We start from the raw sequence: 14,791 nt of genomic DNA, 5'->3' as shown, positions 1-14,791 counted from the left end.
GACCAGAAGTCCATTAAAATAACTGAATAGTAATCATTCTTTAGTAATCATTTAGTAATCATTCTTTAGGGTAAATACATTGACATTTGATCTGCAGATAACCACAGTTGCTGTGACAGTTTATATTGCCAGACTGGTCTCTGTGCAACTCAGCAGCAAAAGGTAAAGGCAATTGCATTAAGTCTTCTCTATTGACAGGGCTTTTCAAAAATATTCTCAGGCTAAATTTCATATAAAACTTGGACAGTTTGGTATATGATTCACTATATTAGTCCATGGGAACCTTTTTCTAATTAAAGCTTCTAGGAAGTGTTAACAAAGGAAATCACAAATGTTTCAAGAAAACAGACAAAATTTAATTTTATGCAAATACTCAGAATATAAAGCTCTATTTCCTGCAATATAAGTCACATCAGACAAGCTTCTGTAATGCTTGGAGCATAACTTTCTGCAAGTCAAGAACCAAAACTTCACCTCTTCCTGCGTGGCCCATCTTTCAGGAATGGCAAAATAGACAAAAGTCTTTCTGGTTCTTTGATTCCAAGTAACTACAGTGTTTCAAACGCAAATTGTCCAATGGTATAGAAAGTCTAAGCATAAGGCGAAAAATGGATGGGGATCTGTAATGCAACACCAGGCAAACATGAGAATATAGGGACATATGGGAAAAGGAAAAGTGGGGTAGGGAGTGGCCTGGGCACACAGATCACCGCTCAGGAAAAGGCAGACAAGCCAGAGGTGATCAATGTTTAGTTCAGGTCATATGCAACTTTCAGGCAGTTCAAATCAGCTCTTCTTGGGCTACATCACAGGAACAGTAACAGACCCATGCCAAGACGGAAGCCACCTCGTCAGTCAAGTTTCTGACTGAAGGGAATAAGCTATCGGAGGCGAATGAAGCCAGCACAACCATGGCATTCTGGGATCTGGCTATGAGCCGAACCAAGCTCAAGACTATTAGCAGGCTACTGCCATCCTGCTCCTGTCTGGGGAATCAATTCCAGGCCGCTGCTGCCCTTGGCTTTCCAAAACCAACCCATGGAACACATGTTTTAGTTCTCAATCATAAATTACAGGACTTGGAAAGCTGATAGGCCCTTAAAGCAGGGGCTAACCTCTTTTCAAGAGATTTTAGCACAGCACACACGACGAGAGAAGTTAAGAAGTGGGAACATAAGGCACAGATAACCAGTTTCAACATTAACAGAGAGGGCAGAGTTGTTAGAGTCCACTCTCTCCTGTTCCAAAATTTCTTTCTTTTTCTTTTTTTTTTTTTTTTAAAGCAGATCTAGACCTGAACATCTTCATTACATCTCACAGTCACTGTCATGTTTATCCACCTTTGGTGGGAGGTGTCGTCAGAATCTGTGCAACAACTATTCCCAGTAAGTACAATCTCAATTCTAATACATGCTTCCTCCCCTGAGTCATATACCCTGAGTCATTAAGAGTTTATAAACACTGTTAGGCAAGTGGTCAAACTCTGAAGTTAAAGAGAACCCACATCATGCTTCTACCTTTAAACACAAAACAACACACACATTCATTCAAAGTATTGAAAGGTAGGAAGTTTTACTTTAAGAACCTGAATGTGGAATTATTTCACACTGAGAATTCTGAAGAACCTGCTTCTCCCTGACTGTATTGACATACATTTTCAATCAGAAATTCCTTTACGCTTCCTTATCTGTTTCAAATACCAGACACTAAACCTCCTTTTACACATCACATCAATCCTTTAGTTTGATAATAACCACAAATTATCTGAAATGACTACTCAGAACAAAGCATATCATCTAATCATCCACTACTATACATGGAAATATTTCAGAATAGTATACAAAAAAGTTAAGAAACAAGGTTATATCCTAATATCTTAAATAATTATTAAAGTTTGTACTCTATACGTAAAGATTTGTGTTGCTCCTTAAAGAAAAGGCACAATTTTGGAAAGTAAATAAAAATTCTGAAGAGCTCTGCCATTTATTTTTTTCTTCTGTTCCCATGAATAGAAATACTACTAACTGCCATCAATTTCACTAGTAACATCAGACTCACAACTTCATACCAACTATAAGCTTATTGGAATGTCAAAATATTTTAAGAAAGAAAAAAATCTCTTTTTCCCCCAATTATCTGCATTAGTATATTTGTGGTATATTTCCTCTTCACCCTTTCTGACTCCAAGAGAAAGAAAAATAAGTTTTTTTTTTGTTTTGTTTTTTTGCTTAGCAACTGCATACACTCACTTTCACTCAACTCCTAACACTAAGACATTTAACAGATTATTCTAGAAAACCTACATAGCTAAGAGCTATGTTCAAATATTTTTTTTCCTGAGAAGGAACAAAGTTTGTATTTATTTCATATAAAATGAATGGGGTTTTGTTGTTGTTGTTTTTTAAACACTTAACAGTTATAGCCATAACTCAGGCTTTCAAAGACAGAATTCTATTCCAAAACTTTTCCTAGAGAACTAAAGATTTTACTCTTACTAATAGCACTAACTAGTACAACAAGTGAAAACTAATCGAGTTTATTAAAACTATCACAGTCAAGACTCAAATCCTTCCCTGCCCTGAAGCCTAATAAGCTTTAGTAATACACGGAGAGAACTAACCCATGGTTATCAAGTTATATGTACAATTAATAAAATTATTTTCACTCAAACTGATGCAAGCAGATACACATATATCTCAGAGACACAAGATCAGGACTGTATTTCTCTTTCCTACCATTATACTATCCCTGTTCTTCCTTTTAATCTTGTTTTAATTTACTTTTGTTATGCTTATGTTAATTTATTATGCATGAGCATCAACATAGCTTATTACTTTTCTTTCAAAGTAAAAAACACACAATAATTTAACCAAAGAGATACCAGATGTGATTAGCAGTAAAAAAAACACAGGAAAAAAAATGAAAAAACCCCCATAAAAAAACCCACCACCAACTTAATCAAAGGGTTATCCACAGCTCAGCAAAATTGAAAGAAGCATGCGGAGACTATATTAGAAAAAGGAAGCACTATTTTGTGTTAAAATATCAGAGAAACCATATTTGCATAAAGTAGTTATGTAACCAAAGTAATGCTGTGTCATGATTTTTCCTGAAACCTACTGAAAAACTACAGTATTTTACACAGTAGTGTAATGCTACAGTGTTTTCTACATATGTTATGATAAAAGGACTTGTATTACTGCATACACTCTCCGTTAGTCTTCGGGAATACAATATGTGGCATAATATTTATCTTTAAGTTGCAATGAAAGACAGTTTCAGATAATTTTAGCATATATTTGTATAACACAAAACAACAATTACGTGTAAGCATAACAAGCAACATAATACCTACAGCTAAATGGTCTTAAAGTTAGCAAATTCTGAGTCAGCAGCTTTTCCAAAGAGTAAGACCCTAGGGAGCATCCAATCCAAGGTCCAATGTGGGCAGTATCCATTGCAGGTGATGAATGGCCTGCAACAGATACTCCAGGATTTACTGATTCATTACAGAAGACCACATCAGACTTGAGTCCAGTAAATGTGTTCCAGAAGCACAGTACAGAAGTTGCTTTAGCCACCACCTCAGACAGGACATAGCTGTAAAGACTGCTCTGGTACACTGCATATACAAAACCTAATATGCCAAGTACAGATGGTAAAAATCTGTATTCTCCTCCAGGAGTATTAGCTTAATTCTCTCAACCTGTCTTTTGACAATTCCAATATAAATCCAGATTAAGAGCCAAAAGATGTGAACCCAACTCCTCTGAAGATGATGTAATGCTCAAAAGAAAGAAGGAAAGAAAGTCAGTCAGTCAGTCCCAAAGAGCCTGAGACTGCCTCCAAAGCTTACCCAGACGCACTTTGATACCACTCACTATTACAAATGAACCAGGAAGGTTCTGCTGATAGTCTCTCTTCTTATGTAAGTCAAAGAACTCATTTTCATGAAATCAGCTTGTCATGAACCTGTTACTAGTGACCTTCTGGAAGCCATTCCATTTCTACCTTTTCTGAACAGTGTTTATATCCTATTCAATCTGTACTCATTCTACCTTTAATCATGACATATCAGTGCCCCAGAAGCATTTACAGGTTTCAGCACCTTTTAAAAATACTTTTCCACTAGTCTAAAGTAATCTGCTCTTCCTAACAACCGTTCCTTAGCAAACATGGGGAAATATTAAAAAAAAAAGAGAGAGAGAGAGAGACAGACAGACACACACACACACACACACACACTTGGGGAAATGTACCACCATAATTTTAAAGTTGATTCAGTTCCTTGGTGTTATAGTTTGATCTGTAAAGTAGAGAATTTAGAAGATGAAAGCATCTCCAGATGCAGTCCCATCTTGCAAATCTGGGCATTAGCTAAGCAAGAATGTACATTATAAAGCCCTTGAATTTCAATACCACTATTCTGGAGACTAGTCGACAACCTCCTGCTCATCAACATGAATAGCATAAGCAGAATAAAAACATAAATTCATACAAAATCCCACTGACACAAAGCAGGCACATAATTATAGAAAATGGAGAGAATAAAAACTTGATGTTTTGTGTAATCATAGAATCACAGAACTGCTGATTGGAAGGGACCTCTGGAGGTCATCTAGTCCAACCTCCTGCTCATAACAGGACTAGCACAAGACTAGGATTAACGCTAGATCAACTGAGGCTGCGTTAAACTGAGAGCTGAAAACCTCTGACAGTTTCTGTGGGTAACCTGTTCCAGTACAGCACTAACCTCCTACAAAAGGTGGTTTTCCTGCAATTTGCAGGGTTATCCCTTGTTATGCCATCTACCACTACAGAAGAGTTTGGCTTCATCAGTCCCTGATTTAGGACTAAAATTTAGCCGCATGTATTGGTTTTCCAGAATCCAGGCATAAAAGGAAGACAAATACAACATAAAATAGACTTACCATACCAAAAATTTATCCAAAATTATTCTCAAAGCTCCCATTTCAGCCTTCCCTGGACTTGCAGTGTCGAAACACTAGCTGACACATGTTGGGAGGTCTTACTGACATAATTCTGATATCCAATGATGCTCAAAGGCTTAAAGGATAACTTAAAGACATCTGCCCTTCATACATACAGTAGTAGCCTTTATGGTCATGAGATGTTTCTTAATGAGTGAAGTAGCATGTAGTTTATAAGACTGCTCACTCCTCAACAAGTTAGAACAGAGACATAGTATCTGAATCCTCTGATAGACGAAACATGAAAAAATATCTGGTGCTGTAATTTTTCAAATTGAGCCAGTTTATTTGCTTTCCTATTAATTACTTCACAGCATATTTGAGAATTTTAAGACTCCTCTGCTTCCTTCCTCCACAGATATTTTTTATTCCAGTTAAAGTATGTAAAGTCCATAAAAATATTTTGGTTTTATTATCTCTAGCTTTAAAATAGGAAGGTATAAATGGTTAAACCATATTAATAGGCACACCACAGTACTAGACTTGTACATTCAAAACTAAAATCTGCTTAGTGAGAGAGAACTACAGAATAGTCAAATGAAAGCTGAAAGAACAGCAGTTAACCTTTGGAAAGGAGACTAAAATAGGAAAGTTACGTCATTTCAATTGACATGAGACATTCTGAGTAACATTCAGGTCACATTATATCATCAAAAGGCACAAAGAAAGAAACAAATCATTTACAGAATTAACACACACTGCTTTAAATCAAAATCTAGTGGGTTGGTCTGGAGAGAGGGCAAGACTTAAAACTCATGTCTGCATAGCACATCAAGAGGTCCAGGCTCTGAATAGCGAGACTGAATGATATAAACCAACATGAAGGTACTGACGACTACCTGAGGAGCTCTTAATATCAAAAATAGTACCACAGATACCAATTCTGGTAACTGTTAGTACAGAGAAAGCTTTTCTCAAACAAGAAGTCTGCCTTTTGTTGTCCCTGACTTGCACAGTACTGTATTTCCTTTACATTTCACTTGTCTTTTGTGCTCCCTTCCAGCTCTGTTCTCATGAAATTCCTGCAAACTATGAAGCATGCCTTCCTACTTTGGCTATATTATAGGGTAAGTCAGCTCCACTATGATCAATTGCATGTTCTCTTATTCCAACAGAGATTTCATCTAGTTATACAATTATTATATGGTTAGGAATATATCTTAACTTACAATCTATCCTCTATACACTGAGTTTCTTCTATCTATTAACTAAAAAAGCTTTCCAGATACTGTTGCATTCTACAGGCGTTAGACACTTTAATAAAATTAAGACCAAAAAATTGAAACTGATGCATGCCCACAAAATTCAAGAATAGAAGCACAAAATAGAGTGTATAACTTTGTTGGAATTCCCTGGATATTCAATTAAGCAATGTATCAGTAATTACAAGTTACAAATATGCAATCCATTTAAAGACCGGGAAGCCTTCCAGTTGAAAAGGCAGGATGTATTAGCATACAGAAGAGTTTGGATTCTTCTGAAAGTTCAGAACTAGAGTAGTTCTGCTCGACTTTGAAGTAGAAGTTCTTACCTATCCTTCAATTCAAAAGAACTCCTCATCCAACATACAAGATGAATACACACAATATACTTGAGGACAGCTTGCACAGCACACAAATTATACTTATTCTTACATTTATATTGCGCATGTTGTTTCATCTCAATGAACCCTGAAGTAACTTATCACCAAAATTTTGAAAGGTATACTACCAAGATGGCTAGATATCAAACAAAAACAAAGCAAGACAACCTATTAAAATTGCCTTGCATAGAAAGTGAATGGAAACACTTTTCCGTACTTGTGTTAACAGAGAGAAAACTAAGATGAAGTCAAATATTTGCTTTTGCTAATGATTAAATACTAAGTTATTTTGTTTTGCCTTATTTCCTGTTATTTCTTTCATGTGGGATTTAAGTTTTATTTTCTATGAAAAGATTATGCAACTTAAAGTCATGCCATTTACTTGATCAAGAACAGTATTTGAAAAATACGTAGATAACTTATCTAGTTAAAAAAAAATTGTTTTCTAATTTCCTCGAGCAAGACTCTTCCCCAGATTACTATGCTCTCGTGGCAACCTAACAAAAGTAACTACAATTACACAGCTCTCACATACCTGCTACACAATATTTTTCTGTAAATACTGGAAGAAGGTGCGAAAGAGTAGAGGGGATAATTCACACGCTAAAAGGAGAAAGGAAAAAAACGTCAAACTTTTGTGTCAGTGGGACATCTGAGGGAATAGCAATGTCATCCTTCCTTATCCCTGAAGAATCCGTCTTACAGATTCTGAAAGTCAAATCAAAGTGCTCCAACCTTGGACTAATTTTTTCCCTGCAGCTGAAGAAGGCCTGCTAGTAAGCACTATGCTGCAGACCATGACTGTTCTTGACTATCACTCTAATTCTTGCTCTATAAGAGCTGAGAAAATGGCAGAGCAAGCAACTTGCAAACTTGGTATCTTCAATGTCTTATTTTTATCCCCACTACCATTTTTACCTCTGGGTTCTTTTGCTTAACAGCACGTCCCAACTTTTTTACTCTTAAAATGAGCAAGCATGGTTTTGTGCCTGCATATGAACATGCTCAAACCAGACATGGGAAATGGGACACGAAATATCAGTCCTTCAGATCTAAACCAAAAATACTTTGAAAATACACTCCATGCTGGAATTCACGAGAGCCTTGAAAACATATTTGCCAGGAATCACAAAATGTCTTAAGTACAGCTTCTTTTTAATCAAGAGTGTGATTTTTAAATATGCAATTAAAATCTGTTTTAAGAAAAATACTAAAAATTGACATATAAAAAGGATGCATCATAATACATTCTGAAGCTGTATCTTAAATAATGTCTTACATTCAAGGCTTTTAACCACTCCAAGCTACAAAACTGAAATGCATGCATTTTATCACTATTACTGTTAAGTCCACTGAACACAAAGAATGAGAACTTCAGTTACTGAACTGATAATAAATCATTCCATTTGAGACCAATAAACTCCACTCAATAGTATTCAACTATTTAACTATATATTAGGTTATTAATCTTTTCTAGTCTTGCCAAAGACCTGAAACTGCATCAGGATTTTAAGCTAAACGTAATCAACTCTGCACAGATGTACAAGCATAGTGTATTGTATTTATACAGATTTTATAAATACATACACCCACACCAGTAACATGCAGCAGCTGCATGTAATTAAAAAAAATAAGAAAATGACACTGATTTCCTGGCAAAACAGGCAAGGAGGAAGAGTGGGCATAAAGGGGAACTGGTACGATAACAGAGAAAAGACAATTAGAAAAACCTCTGCCAAATCTTGTCTTAACTCATTTTCTTCACAGCTATTTCCTGCTCTTCTGAAGCTGACTTTGTGGCCCACCCAACTTCAGCTCACAGAAATAAAGATCCCATTGCAAAATTTACTACATTAAGCACTAAATGCTAAGCAAAAAGAGCTTATAATATATTTAGTTTGCCAGAGTTAACACAACCGCAGGTCAAATAAACCTACTTTCAGGTATCATTAACAATTATATTTTAAAACATCCACATCCCTTTAGAGTTCATGAGTTTTATTTTATATTTAAAGAGACCAAACATCTTATTGATTGTTTGAAATATCAAGCACAATACTGGTTTATTACATAGGACACTCAGATTTTTTGTTTTGTTTTGTTTTCTCTAGTTCAACAACATATGCTCAGGGCTGCTAGCCAGAAGCTACTCAGACAAGAAAAGCTCTTATTTTGCTAACACTGAACTGTGGGACTCTTCGGTCATCTTATTCTTAAGCATTTCTTAACGGGAAACCCTCAGGACTCCATAACCTACACAGCTATTCCACAAAATGGTGGAAAAGCTTTTTCCAGGCAAACTTGGTCCCTGGAAATTCTGTGGAGCTCTTAAGAAACACATTATTTTAGAACCTGAAGCCCGCTTAAAAAAACCCACAAAATAAACTTTTGAAAGCTTTTTAACCCTAATTCCTATTTTATAGCTCTTTAAAAGGCTTCCAAACAAAAGAAAAACATCAAGTTTTACGTTACCTCAATTTTTCTCCTTATAAGGCTTAAACGACATTGTAAGGAAATAATTACCCAGTCCAAGAAAAAGCAAATTCTAATAAAGACCTATATGTGAACCTTCAGCATAAAGTACTACTTCTACCACACTTCCCAGTAACTAATCTAGTTCCTCTGTCCATGCTAGATACAAATTAAATCCTGATGTCCAAAGTCAAGACGTTTCAGGGCTTCAATTGATGTCTAGCCGATTTTAGTATGAAAGTGTAAAGCCATCAAGAGATATTTGTTTAGTTCCACATATTTGCTGAGATTCCTCCCTCCCCCCACTTCATTCTGAATCTCATTCCTAATTGAATTTAACAAAGTGAAGCAGACAGGTCACATAAAAATCATATAAAATTAGAACTTGTGTATGTGGATACACTTAGAGAATATTCAACAAAAAACATATCTGCAATGCTTTATACTGTCTCAGCTAAACTGGTGGAAGCTGATAGCTAATCATGCAAAAGCACAGTTTGCTATTGTCACAATTCAGATTTCCATTACCACTTCACCAATCTCTTCTGCAAAGGCTCTGGTAATATCACACTTGCTGACTTAAGGCATTGAATGAAATCCATTAATCCTGCTTACTAGAAATTAGGTTTGGCCCTGTAAAACATTTCAATAAATAAAGTTACCGAAATATATTTAATATAATGGTCTGATGAATTTTAAAATGGTAAAAGTCTAAATACATTCCCTCAAGTGAATGAAGATATAAAATAATGGTGCAGAATGCATTTCAAAAAGACTCAGGGATAAGCACTTTTTTTGAGAATTCAGGAAAATTATAACACCTCAAGTCAAGGAAACAGCATTCTACTCCAAATGCACCAAGAAGAACACCTAATCGATCTCAATTAAGAGTTAAATAATTCACAATTTTCAGTATTATTGGGAAGGTCAAATATTTCTTTCTCTGAATACCAAGTTTATAAAGAAAAACATTCATCCCATAAAATCTAACATGCAAATAACGCAGACAAATACTTCAAGTTAAGGATCTGTTTCACAAGACAGACCATTGGCCCATTATACCCTCAATGCTGCCAAAACACCCTGTATCTAGCCTATTGCACACAACAAACTTGATAAACAGTATCTACTGAAAATAATTATATCCAGGAGCTGATAAAGAGAAATGAAAGTGAAAGATAGTCTTCTCGCAATGCTGGACTGAGCAACAATCCCCCAGAACACAGGCATTTTCAGAACAAAATGAGAGCACTCATTATCAATGAATGCTCAGCACAATCCCGTATCACATAGTAAAAGCCCGGGTGACAAACACACATTTAAAAAAGTATCCTGTTAACACTGTGCAGAAATACTGTGATGATCTTAGTGCTCTAAGCACACTAATATGATCTTTTTTAATCTTTCCTCAAGCTTACTATTAATTATATATCTACTTATGGCTAACTATCATGAAACTGGGAACTGACTAAAGGTCACCATTATGAAAACAGCATTACTGGATTAACAACATTTCTTTACAGATAGCTTTTTCATCAATGAGTAACTTTAACTGCCAGTAAGATCAAGCTGCTATAAGGTTAACCAGTCAGATCACTAGACGTGCGAGTCTAGCCCTTAAGAAACATGCAAGACATTACACTTCAACAATTAATAATGCTGTTGTAACTCAGATTAGACACTGAAATCAAGAATTCTCTCTCCATAATTACCTGAATTCAAACTGACATGGAAATTAAACCCTAACGTAACATCTCTCTGGGACGGAAGCTAGAGATTCGCACGCCCTAATTTGCCGGCGAGACAGACAGGACGCTGTACGTCCACGAGAAGATGCGCCTGCTGAAGCCGCACCTCAGAAGGGTAAACAAAAACACATCAGTAAATAAATAAATCACAGACAGATAACTAAACGAAGAGATCCTCCGGCTTTTGAAGCCCACAACCAAAACGACCCGCGCCTCGCGGGGGCCGCGACCTCCTTCCCCCGCCTCCTCCCCCCTAGCCCCGCACAGGCGGGGGCGGCCCGCCCCGCCTCCCCCCGCCCCGCCCCGCCGCAACGGGGTAGAGGGAGGGGGAGGGAGGCCACAACGGCCGCAGCGCGCGGCCGTAGGCGCGGCCCGGCGAACCGGGCCCTCCGCGCCGCCGCCCGAGAGCCGCCCCTCCGCGAAGAAACCCGCTCCCCCCCACCTGGCTTTATTTCCTCCCCCCGCACCCGCGCTGCCGGGCGACAGCGGGAGGGTGGCGGCGGCGACGCCTCTTACCCCGGCCGCGCCGCTCCGGCCCGAAGGAGAGGGCCCCAACCGCGGCGAGCCACCACCGCAGGCCCTGGGGGCTGCCGGGGAGGGGGCGGGGCCGGCGTGCGACGGGGGCGGGGCCACGGCGCAACGGGGGACGGGACCATGGCGCGGCGGGGCGGGGCTCCGCCCACCGCCCCGCCCCCCCATGGCGGCGAGGGCCTGCCGCCGAGGCGGGTCGCGTCCTGTGGGGGGCGGGGGGAGCGTACGCACATATTTGCGTTTTATTTCAGTCTGAGGGCACGGCTTAAGTTGTACCCGTGAGCTGAAGCTGAGTGAATTAGCGGGTTTCTCTGCCGAGTGCTCCTCAAGCATGCAAATGCTTGGTTGCTGGCGCTGGTAACAGAGATGAGGACATAAAATTAAATGTTAACGTTCAGACGTCCCCAGGATCGCCATGGTAGCTAGCTGCTGCTGCTGCTTGCTTCTGAGCCAAGCTGTTTTCCATTTCAGCCTGGCCTTGGCGCACGGGTTTCTGTGAAGGCTCGGTGGAGGGATGACTCGTGGCCAAGCGGGAAGCTGTAAATAGCCAGTGTGTAATGAAACACGCACCTGTATGCGGGACGATGAGTGTCGCCTCCTTCAAAAAATGCCCTGGCACATGGCATGGAAAAGCACTGCTGCATCCTGCCCCTGGAGGCACTCTCCTGGGTCATCAGGTTGGGATTTCTGCTGTCGCATATGGTCCCTCTCAAAAGCTGACTGAAGGCCCGTCTTAAAACCAATCACTAAAAAAACTAATTATTTTTTGCTCTTACTACTGCTATTAGAAAGATGCATATCGTTCCTTGGGAATGACAGCTTGGTCTCAACATTCGGTGATACATGCGGGAGTCAAAAATTGCATTGCAACGCTAGTTTACCTGCATCTTGATTAGAAGAGCCAAAACAATGTGTTTCGAGAAAAAAATATTATCTTGTTTCAGCTCGTGCGTTTCAGTAGTAGCTTTATTTAAATGTGAACCCCTCTAAATTGTAATCTGCAATCAAAACAAGCAATGAAACCGGTTATATCTCATTGGCCTAAATTCCACTTAAATTCCTGTGTCTTATTATGACACAGATTACACAGAGCCCATATATTTACACAGGTTAGTACAAAACCCAATCATCATTAGAGTTGTTACGAAAACGTGGCAGAAACTTGACCCACCAACCACCTCAGAAAACTATCCCTTCCTTTGAGGAAGCCTAGTGTCCGTCCTTATCAATCACATAGGTGATTCATAGCCCAAAGCTTATCAATCACATAGGTTGTCGGCTTTGCCTGCAGTTAAATATTCAGCTCAACAGAGCTGAAAACATATGCACTGAACATGTGTAATATCAGGTATCGCATTGTGATTGATACCTGAAGTGAATCTCTTCACTCTTGTTCCACAAATGCCGCAACCGCTACTGCCTCTCCTTAATAAAAAAGGAGAGCAATTCTGTTACCTATGAGGAAAATCTTGCAAGATCTTTTTGGTGCTAACATATTTTCTTATTCAAATTCTGTAACCATGCAGTCATTTTGTGCATGTTCTTTTTATCCATATGAGTTTTCTTCGATTGTCTTTATATGGTCTTTTTTCAGATTTTTTGTACTAAAAAACTCTTAAGGCTTTCAATCAGGTAGCTGTATTTATGACTTAGCATTGCTTTTATACAAACGCAAAAAGAAAGACTTCTGAATCTCTACAGCAGCTTGTATTTGAATTATCTGTCTCCAAACAGTTTTGATAGAAGTTGTTAAAGTCTAACATATTGTAAAAGCAGAAACAGCTGCCCTCTGCCACTGCATATGTGTAAACATATATTGAAATAAAGTGTAGCCGACATTTAGCTGAACACATCAGTAGCATTATTTGTGAAAATACATGAAAAACACTGTAAATCAGGCCTCATGAGCAGCTATCAAACTATAAAAAGGCCCAATGGTACTTCTTGGAAAATACAACCAAGCTAAATAAATATGGCCTAGCTACAGCCAGCTAAAGCCTACGCAGGCTGTGTGTAACCATTAATATCACAAGTAAAGCAAAACATTCAAGATTCCTGCACAAACATGACCAAATTTCCAGAGGGAATAAATTAGTATAAACCAATAAAGAAGCGTGATAATTATAAACAGCTGAGACTCAGGCCTGTTGTCTATATATATTCAGAGAACTAGCCAGCTAGCTGATTGACAGTAAAGAGAAGATGTGGCTGGAAGCAAAGGGCTAAGTAGAAAGACATTATGTAGCAGGGCCAGAATGGCTATTCTATTTTTTAGTTATGCTAGATTTGTATCACTTGGCGCAACTTCTCTGTTTCCTCAGATTTTTTGTTATGTTGACAGCTCTCTTAAACTATTGGTGATAACTAGGAAAGGTTAAGCTATAGAAAAGTGGAGAGCTTGAGACAGGGGTGATTGCCTTTCAGAGAAAAGAATAAGGCAACTACAGAAGACAGGAGGAGGGGTGAAAGAAGGAGTCCTAGATCAAATCTAGGAAAGAGGGAGTAGAGATTTAAAAGATAAGGACAATCTTTGTATTAAGGTAATAAGCTGATGTCTGAAGTCCTGTTAGATTAGTGTTAGAACCTCTTCTTCCTCCTAGGTTGCTTATCTCCTCTCTTTCTCTGCTAGCTTTGTTAAAATACTCCCTTACAGAATCTCACTGGGGAAAAAAACAGTATTTTTCCTACCCTTCAGGCTTCATAGAGGGAATCCTGATGACTGAAAAACTGTTTCATGTCCTTCTGCATGGAGTCAGAGACATTACTTCTTATATTCTTTAGGGAAATTCAAGAAAACATTTTGAGATGACTTTACTAAAAATCCTTGGTAATTAAAATGCTTAGTACAATATACCAAGGCTATGTAAAATAGCCTGGAATTCTGAGAGCCAAAATAGCTGTGGTCTTGTTCGTGCATCCTGCTCAGTATTATTCCTGTGAGTCTTAATTTCAAATCACTTTAGTGGGCTAAATGGCAGCTTAATTCTGAGAGCTGATAATGAACTTCAGCTCTTGGATGAGAAATTGAGATCTCTATGGATTTATGCTCAGTAACCACTCAGATAACTTTAGACAGATTAAATTGTATTGAAGTTGTCTTCGAAAGCCCTTATTTAGGGTCAAATTTAACCTAATCAATCTTGTGATTGCAGTGCTAGCAGTGAAGATTTGGGGCATATGAGCTGAGCCCAGGATAATGGGCTGGTTTTCCCAGACTGGACAGAGATTTTTCTAGTATTGGGTGGATTTGAATGTAGTGAGGGACAGACAACATTAGTTTATGTAAGGATTTTGCAGTTTTCTGGCTAGTGCTTTACTAAAAGAGGCATGTCTCTCCTTCCTGATGCTGAAGTTTGAATGTGAGCAACTGAATTTTGTGTGCAGGTGAAGGAGTGCCTGCTTCTCCTTTGAAAGAAGGGAAGGTAGTTGCTCTCAGGTGACTTGAACTGCTTCCCTGGGCCACGTTG

General features: G+C 38.6%; 1 protein-coding gene and 1 long non-coding RNA gene across 11 annotated transcripts in view; one reads left to right on the top strand and one right to left on the bottom strand.

The window, feature by feature from the left end:
• Window positions 1–11,428, bottom strand: part of STARD3NL (STARD3 N-terminal like) — a 29,810-nt gene extending 18,382 nt beyond the window's left edge. For 8 of the 10 annotated variants that reach the window (XM_064506575.1, XM_064506579.1, XM_064506578.1 and 5 more), the window contains exon 1: window positions 11,310–11,428. The gene's annotated coding sequence lies outside the window, so the exon portion shown is untranslated. Of the gene's footprint in view, window positions 1–7,108; window positions 7,177–10,757; window positions 10,900–11,309 lie in introns of all 10 variants that reach the window. The other 2 variants (XM_064506576.1, XM_064506577.1) reach the window with 2 other exon arrangements.
• LOC112984331 (uncharacterized) lies at window positions 5,739–9,276 on the top strand. The gene is made up of 3 exons (XR_003259443.2): window positions 5,739–5,816; window positions 5,995–6,058; window positions 8,685–9,276. It is a non-coding gene; the product is annotated as an uncharacterized LOC112984331 (long non-coding RNA).
• Window positions 11,429–14,791: the final 3,363 nt, after the last annotated feature.

The sequence above is a fragment of the Dromaius novaehollandiae genome, chromosome 2 (assembly GCF_036370855.1).
Source record: "Dromaius novaehollandiae isolate bDroNov1 chromosome 2, bDroNov1.hap1, whole genome shotgun sequence".
NCBI lineage: Eukaryota > Metazoa > Chordata > Aves > Casuariiformes > Dromaiidae > Dromaius > Dromaius novaehollandiae.
This window is presented reverse-complemented; position numbering and strand designations above follow the sequence as displayed.